The following is a 9,226-nucleotide window of genomic DNA, read 5'->3' as shown; positions in this document are numbered from 1 at the left end:
AAATAGTTCAAAGCATGCATGATGGAGATTTTTCTATCCTCTGGTCTGAAGTTGTTGCCTACCTCCATGAGGTAGTGGATTGATTATTCTAGGAAACGATTTTTCGTAAATATGTTATATCATATCATGTGTCTGAAACATAAACATGCCTTAAAGGGCTACATATTTTGGTTTTGAATCAAATATATCTAAATGGGTTATTCTTTTAAAGAACTTACTAGATGACATGATGGAGTTGATGGATATTAGCACTGAAATACAAGAGTATCTTGGTAGAAGCTATAGTGTGTTCGATGACATTGATGAAGAATATCTCATGGGTGGTAACTGGTAAGTCTAATTATTATCACTGTCAATAGCTAGGGAAGGTGCACATTCATATCTCCAACCTGCAAATGAACCTGGTTTTAATGAAGAGCTCAACTTGCCTTCAGTTCCCACTAGGCATGCAACACCATCCTGCATTATTAAGGTTAGTATTCGAAGACTTTAATTTTTTTTAAGTATACAGATTAATTAATGGCATTTTCTTGTCATTTTATCTAATGTTTTACAGGTCGGGGATGAATTTGGTTTGCCTCAAGTCCCCCATGTATCTTTACATGGTTAGGCATAACATAAATCCATAACTTCCATCTCAAGTCCCCCATGTATCTTTACATGGTTAGGCATAACATAAATCCATAACTTCCATCTCACTCAGCATGGCTACTTTTGCATTATTCTTGTGCATGCATTTCACTACACATATTCCATAACTTTTTAACTATTGCTTGTATTCTTTTTAACTTTTTAACTTTTTAACTATTGCTTGTATTCTTTTTAGTTGATTTAAGTTTTGAATTGTTTACCTATTAGATCCCATGTAAAATTACACATGCTTAAAATTTTGAGAAACTGACTCATGAGAATAACTAACTATTGATTTTATGCATCTTTGGTCCCTTTTAATTTTTTTTGTATGCAATATATATTCTAACTTGTTGTTTGTGTTCACCATGAGCTTTTTGACTGACTATCACATCCGATAACCGGTCAAAAGAGTCATGGATAACACAAACAAATTAAATGGTATATTGCGTACAAAAAAAAAGATCAAATGTGAACAAAATCAATAGTTGGTTACCATCCTGAGTCATTTCCCATGTATTTTCTGGGTTTTTACTGATTTAATTTTTGAAAAATAAAATAAAAAGTCAGATGGACCAGGTCTAATCGGGAAATCGGAATCAAACTGGATATTTTCTTTTTTAACAACTAAAATAAAAACTTAGAGGAACTAAAAAAAAGTCTGAATCGTTACAAACCAAATAATTAGTTGGCTTGCAATGATATTGACCATTTTATATTGCTGACTAGCTATTTGCTAATTATTAATAAAAAAATAGCTTTCCTGGACCTGGATGGACGAATAATCAAATCATTTTTGTCAAGTCTAGTAGTTACGTGAATTTGTGAAGTAAAAGGATTGAAAAGATAAAGGGTAAAAGTGGAACAAACGTGCGGGGTGAGGAAAGTGTATATATAGCAATTGCGTTATACGCAAAGGGCACGTTCAAACTTTTGGTCACGTTATTCAAGTCATCCAAATTTCAATTTCTATCCTTTTGATTTTATCAAAATTCATACACTTTCTTCATGACAAAGATAAAACGGTATTGAATGGTTTCAAATTTATCTACCAAATATCAATCTAACTACAGAAGGTGACAAATAGACAGACGAGTTAGTATTGTTAAAATTTTAAGTATTTGTTTCTCATATTTCTTGATAAATTATTATTTTTTCCATTAAAATTTTAAGTATTAGTTTCTCCTATTTTTATTTACTTATAACCTTAACTAATGACATTTGGTTCAACCATTTTATTATATAAAAAATATATATAATAGTAATGTTTAGTTTTGAAAGTTCTGTATTATATTTCTTTTTTGTATTTTATAATAATGTAAAGACATATCTATACGATTAAAGAAAAGAAAAAGAGTTTGTTAACAATATTGTGGATTTAATAACTTCACTAAATGTTTGTTTTTTTTTTAAAAAAAAATCGATTAAAAATTGGACTTAGAATCAGCACTTGGGCCGTTTTAAGTATATATTTGTGAGCGAATTGATATTAGAATACAATGGCCCAACTCCAAAAGTAATGTTTATGATACACTAAGACCAATGATAACATAAATCAATGGAAAGATAACACATTTTGTTAGTTATGAAAGTAAATTATGATTTAACCTCTACTGGAATCAGAAATATTCTGATATATTCGTTACGCAAATACAACACGTTATGTAAGAAACATGGCTTTTTTTTTTTGGAAGAATTCATTTTCGGATTTCTATATCTACTTAAGAAATTCACTTCAAGAAATTCGTGGATTTAGTTGTGATCTAAAAATTTTCTCAATTTTATCTTTTTTGAACGGCTGTTTATATTAAAAAAATACTAGAAAAAACTAAAAAAATTGACCAGAACAGTTACAAAGAAATAGTCAAAACTAGGTTTTATAACCAAAGAAACTCGGTTGATTTCAAGTTTGCAATTTCTATAAACATGTCAATTAAACAAAGATGAAACTATTTTTGTCAAAACTAGAATTCTTTGATTCTTCTACGACCCAAACATCATGGAATTCTGAAAACTCCAAAATGGCCCATATAGAAATCATAATGATCGCATCCAAAGTCGTACGTTTTGTACTAGATAAAGTCAATGAATCTACCCACGTAAACAAGTCTCCAACAAAGTTTTTATTATGAAACAAGGAAAAATGACTTGCGAAGGTAGTTACCATATTGTTTTCTTCACGTTTAGGCAATCTCTTCTTTTTTATACATATTTGACAATTTAACTTGTTAAATGTGTTCACATATTACCATTATTACTTTACATATTATCATTGTCACCTGCTATATCATGTAACAATGATAATATGTAAACACATTTAACAAGTTAAATGGTTAAAGGTGTAAAAAAAAGTTGTCTAAATGTAAAGAAAAACGAAAAGTTAAATATCATGATAAGCCATTTTTCCCACTTTTAGTAGCGATTTTATTTTTCATATTTGTTTGTATTGTTTTTCCAAACATTATTTTTAAAATATCCATAATGATTGATTATTTATCTCATTTATAGTCTTTTGATATTGACAAAATAATTTTCTACTAATTTATTCTTAGTAAAAACTTACTATCATAAATATTAATTACTTATTGATCAATTTAAACTCTACTTTTTAATTAATAAATATTTTTTGTAAAATATTTTGTATAGCCTCTTATATTTTTTTTCTTTTGTTTTTAAGCATGCGCAATATTTATAAAGTAAATAGTATCTAACAATAAACTTAAATAAATTAAATATGTAATAATAAGTGTGGAGTGTCTTTTAAAAAAATAAAAGAAAATACTATGTAGCAAATAAAATACATAAAATGTAAATGTTTTAAAATTATTACAACTTTTTTATATTTTTTAATAAAAACTTTTTAAACTTTTTAATTTTTTAATATAACGTTCTAAACTATTATTTAACAAAAGTATTTTAAATGTTATAAAAAAGTATTAAATTGTCATACAAAATCTATGTAACGCTTTTAAAATGTTGTAAAAGAAAGTTTGGAAATAGTTGTATGAAAGTTATAAAAAAATTGTATAAAAATGTAAAAAAAAAAATTAAAAACTTGTAAGAAAAATTAAAACATTTAGAAAGTATTTGGTTTAAAAGAACTTGTATGAAAATTGTATGAAAGTATAAAAAAACAAAGTTAATATATATATATATATATATATATATATATATATATATATATATATATATATATATATATATATATATAAACAAAGTTTAAAACATTGTATTAAAAAAATTATAGGAAAAAAAATATCATAAATATGTTGTAAGAAATTATAAAAAGTCTTAAGAAATTTGTAAAAAAAGTTGTTCACATTTATACAATTTTTTTTGTACACATTTAACCATTTAACTTATTAAATATATTCACATATTACCATTTAATTTGTACAATTTCTTTTTGTCAAAAATGTAAAAAAAAAGTTACCTAAACATAAACAAGACGAAAAGATAATTACCCTCACAAGTTATTTTCTCATAAAACAAAATGTCACACCAATAATCCACAACCAAGATTGAGTGGCCACTACACAAGCAAGGAACAAATGATCCACGCTCTCAATATGGTTCAAAAAATAGTGCATAAAATCGAATTTAAATATACATCCTTTTAACTAAATAAGTCTAGAATAAAACGTTAGTCTTCTTCGGGAAAAAACTATTTCATATTGTAGAGAATTTTTTTCCAAAGTCATCTTGTATATATAGGGTCAAGTGGAACTAACAGATTATCCGAATTCGACACATATTCATTCGGGTAATCCATTACATGAACTAACCCGATAAGATGATTCAATGAAGTGAATTGAGCCTCTTCGCCCCTCCATTCTCTTGCCTACGCCAACTTCAGATCCAACCATAGTAGACCATTGATATAGTGTTTGTTTGTCTCCAATAAAATGTAATCAATGAAATTTATCCTTAAAATGATACTCATCAATCTAGAAGCCTTTGTAAAGAAAATCATTAATCCATCCCCCAGCTGAGGAGTGAAGAATAACACTCCTTTATCATGAAGCTCATTAATAGACACGACTTACATAGTCTACACTCCTTTTAGCTTAATATACTCCTGAATCGACAAAACCGTCACTATTACCATGTAAGACTTTTATAAGATTTATCCAAAAAAAAGTTATCTTCTTTGATGAATCTCCAATGTCAGTTCTATAACAAAGAACAATTGAAATCATCCAAACTCTTGGTCCTAATACCCCTTTTTCTTTTAATGCAATCGATATGTCCCATTTAAACTAGTTGATCTCTTTTTGCTGACTTTCCCCTTTCAAAACAAAATGGAATCACAAACTTTCCAATAAACGAATCACGTGACAAGGTACATTAAAATTATACATAAAGTATATGTTGAGACTCTCCAAAACTGATTGTAACAAAGTACATAAGATAACATATAAACCTTCAACTATTGTAAGTTTATTATTAAATATGACAACAATTACCTTCCACCACTACACTCAAGGATAGTTGCTCCATAGGAAGCATTTTAACCTATATTTTTTTATCCCCTGAAACGTATGTAAATTTTTATCCCCCGAAACGTATGAGTAGAAATGGTTCCTTGTGTCTTACAACAATGGTATGTTTTCATTTGAATATATATATATATATATATATATATATATATATATATATATATATATATATATATACTAGGTTATAACCCGTGGAAACCACGGGTAAAAAAGGAAAAAAATTATAAATAAATCATAAGATAATAATTAACTAATAATAAAAAAAATTTGATTAATTTATAAAGATAGATATTTTTTCTATAAGTTTAAAATGATATAATGATTACTTCAAACTACAACAACACATTGGTTTGAATTTCCAATCGACATTACGTATATGTAGATATTTTATAAAATTATGTTTTTGTACAGTACAATATAAATTTGAATATAGTGAATAATACAAACCAAATAAAACACCATTTTCAACCCCTGAGTCACATTTAAGAACTTTTTCCACAAACGTCGTTGAAAAGTTGTAACAGAATTGGTTAATAACAACATATGTCTAATATAACAGCTCCAAATGCACCTTCCCTTGGCACGAATTTCCCGATAAGATCTTTATTAGCCAGAAAAACAGCGACTAAGGGATGTTAAGTTTTATCAATTTAGTGTGGCTAACCATTTGAGATTTAAGATAAGTTTTCCTGAACTGGCACCCTCAACTTGAATATTGTCTTCATATTATCTTTCTAATATAACTCTCTTACTCTCAAAATGTAGATACCCATGTAGTCCTTCAAAAAATAGTAGCAAATTGCAGGTTTAGTCCCTATGTTATATCATTTATTCGGATAAAGTACAAAAGTTTACTTTTTTGCTTTTTTTGGTCCTATATAATGTGCATTACTTCTCAAGTGTGTCATGGTGGCATACTTCAGCAATAAGTTAATCATGTAAACCTTCCTCAACAACAAAGTTAAAACTCTCATTCCAAATTGGATTCAAGTCTTCATTTATGACCTACAATGGGTCAAGCAAACATAAACATAAATCTGTGCTTTTTTTTTTTGAATAAATACAAGATTTAGCAATGTACTTTCATTTATCTATGTCTTATAGCATCCTACAATCACACTGTTATGGCAACATATGATCAATTGTTCTTTTCATATGGATGATCTTGAAACTCCTTTCAGTACAAGAAAAATGGTGGAAAGTCGATTATGTATGGATGACGATTTTTATTTGAATATGACGATTAAAATCATAAAAAAAAAAAAACAGATAAGTCAGACCAATAAGTAATTTATCTTCAAAGTTTGGTAGTCAAGTTAATTTTAATACTTAAAATGAATATAAAATACTTAATTTTTGTGTTTCATAATAGAAATGAACTTATATAATGATATAATAAATTAATATTTATAAATTTTGGGTTTTAACTTTGTAGAATTAAGACAGGGGTAAAATGGTCATTTCATTAAAAATAAGATTTTTATCAAACTATAATGCCTAAATAAGGATGAAAATAAGTCTTTGGTAATCTTCGCTTGTTCTTATTACAACATCGTACTTTCAAAATACAATAACTATTAAGAAAAATTTACCAAGTGTTGTACATTGTAAAATTTTGTTAATATGGCTTTATACTTTGATCAAGGTTGTAGATATGTATAGTAATGAACTAAACAATGCCTAAGATATCAACAAATAAGAAACTCGTTTTTTTTAATCAAATTATAACACTGATGTATACTGTATGGGTAAAATTGTTATTTCAATTTTCAAAATTGTTTTTCAAATTTGCTGGAAAGTATTATGTTATAAAGTATTTTTCATGTTAGTGTGATGCTATAAAAACAATAACAGTAGGTAAACTGTCAATTATAACACAAAAAAAAATCTTACATCTCGACAGAAACTGAAAAAGTAAAATTTTTGACAAAAAATGGAGTGTAGTTTGGTAAAAAGTAGGATGATATAAAGTATAATGCAAGAAAGTAGGATGTTATAATATACTTATATCTCGTTATTTATAAAATAACCTGGAAAACTGAAAACTACGTTGCTATTAATTGTGAAGGCTAACATAAATTGTTTCTTATTTTGAAAACTGCAGCAATAGTCCATCTCTAAATAAAGTGACAGATTGTCCCTTAGTCAAAAAATAACCAGAAATGGTCGCTGTATATTATGTTAAGTGAAATAAAACCCCAAAAATATTCCATGTTTAAATGAATGAACATAAATGGCATGTTTCTTAAAAAAAGAAAAAAAACTAACAAAATTGTCCCTATTTTTCAAATTCCAAAATACTGGAACAATCCATTGCTATAATTTGAAACTTATATAGCATGTAAATTTTGTATATTCGATTCAAAAGGATTAAAGCCAAAAAAAAACTAACCAACTTTGGATTAAAATGTTACTATTTATCTTTTTGAAGTCAGATACATAGCACATTCAAGATTTATTTTGAAAACTCATGACTTTAAACGTAATTTTATAAGAATTTCACTATGAAAATGTTGTTTAAATGACATGAAATAATTGAAAAAATTCACTAACCTTTGTTCTCTACATGTTTTCTCACTCAATCCAATGATATTATACTCAAGATTCGAGGGTAAGGTCTTGACGTGAAGGTTCTTCAGCATTCTTTTTGCCTAATCGCCAAAAAAGAATCAAATTCAACGTGTGAAATTTTGAATCGATAAGTTTAAAACAGAACAAAATTGTTATACCTTGATCCAATCGATCTCCCTTAAGCTGCGAACGTTTTGGTTTTCAAATAGGAAATCCATAACTTTCCCTGGCTTGACGATCATAGTAGTAGATACATCTGTAATAGAATCAAATCAATGTTGATTGATAATCAATATAATCAGTCATAGCATTATAATTTTTAAAATTAGACAAATAAAAAAGACGAAATCGTTAGTGTTTTTTACCCATGTTCAAAAACAAGGGTGGCGCGAAAACTTGAATGGAACCCCCTGCAACCCACAACACCACCTCCAACGCTTATGAAGTTCCTTGAATCATTTTGAAAGTAGCATTGTCTAACCAGAAGACAACCTCTGTGCATAATCCCAAATAAACCATGATCAACGTAATTGAATACAAATACATGAATAATTAAGTAGAATTTCTTGTTTACATATGTATATGACTTACTGTTTCGCCGCGTGTTGGCGAAGAAGAACATCTAAACCCCTAACTGCTTCATGAAATTGCTCAGAATCGTGACCTTGAAGCGCATTAACAACAACTTGAATTGGGATCTTTGTCGCAAAACTTAAAGTCACCTTATACTGCTTCGATTGAGGCACACACCTCGATCTTTTGGTTTCTCCTTCACTTGGGCTTCCACCTCGGATAGTTCTATACAAACAACACGTGTTTGTTAATTGTTAGCAGCATGATTCTTAAAAAGAAAGTCAAAAGTCAAACATTGTTTATTACCTATTTGATGCGGCATTTTCCAGAACGACATTGAACTCGATCTTAGTTGCAGGTAAAGCACCAACGGTGAAAAGAGTTTTTTCACCATCGTACGCAAAACCTTTGCCACCCATTTCAGATTTGTAGGTTTTATGAGCCATATCGAGTATTTTTCTTCCGATCCCTTTTGCCTCGATGGGATTTCCATCTTCATAAAATAAACCAACCTGAAGAAGAGATATTTGTAATTCATAAGTAACCATCGTCACAATAGATGGTGTCGAGATTTCAGAAATTTGGATTTAAAAGCTTAATTAAATTGAATCCCTAATCTCCTTTAAACCGAATCCCATAATATCCTCAATTAAGATACGAAGATTGAAATCTAATTAAAAATTTGGAAGATTTTATGGGATTTGAGGAATGGATCGGAAAAGATTGAGCCGGAAACAAAGGGAGAGAAGCTCCAGAAAAGAGACACGTGGATTGATGGAGCATATAGAAGTGACACGTGTGGCATGTAGGAGAGACAATTATTAAGAATGGATATATATATATATATATATATATATATATATATATATATATATATATATATCCATTCTTAATAATTGTCTCTCCTACATGCCACACGTGTCACTTCTATATGCTCCATCAATCCACGTGTC

At 28.3% G+C, this 9,226-nt stretch overlaps 1 pseudogene across 1 annotated transcript; it reads right to left on the bottom strand.

The window, feature by feature from the left end:
- Window positions 1-5,593: 5,593 nt before the first annotated feature.
- On the bottom strand, window positions 5,594-8,895 carry LOC145141012 (protein argonaute 4-like; annotated as a pseudogene). The gene is made up of 6 exons (XR_013722394.1): window positions 8,580-8,895; window positions 8,292-8,498; window positions 8,066-8,194; window positions 7,859-7,956; window positions 7,683-7,780; window positions 5,594-6,134 (listed from the first exon to the last, which is right to left on the bottom strand). The product of XR_013722394.1 is annotated as a protein argonaute 4-like (transcript).
- Window positions 8,896-9,226: the final 331 nt, after the last annotated feature.

Source organism: Lactuca virosa, chromosome 9 (assembly GCF_052849685.1).
Source record: "Lactuca virosa cultivar CGN04683 chromosome 9, Lactuca_virosa_CGN04683_v6, whole genome shotgun sequence".
In the NCBI taxonomy this organism is placed as follows: domain Eukaryota; kingdom Viridiplantae; phylum Streptophyta; class Magnoliopsida; order Asterales; family Asteraceae; genus Lactuca; species Lactuca virosa.
The sequence above is the reverse complement of the archived record's forward strand: the minus strand, read 5'-3'. Positions and strand labels throughout refer to the sequence as shown.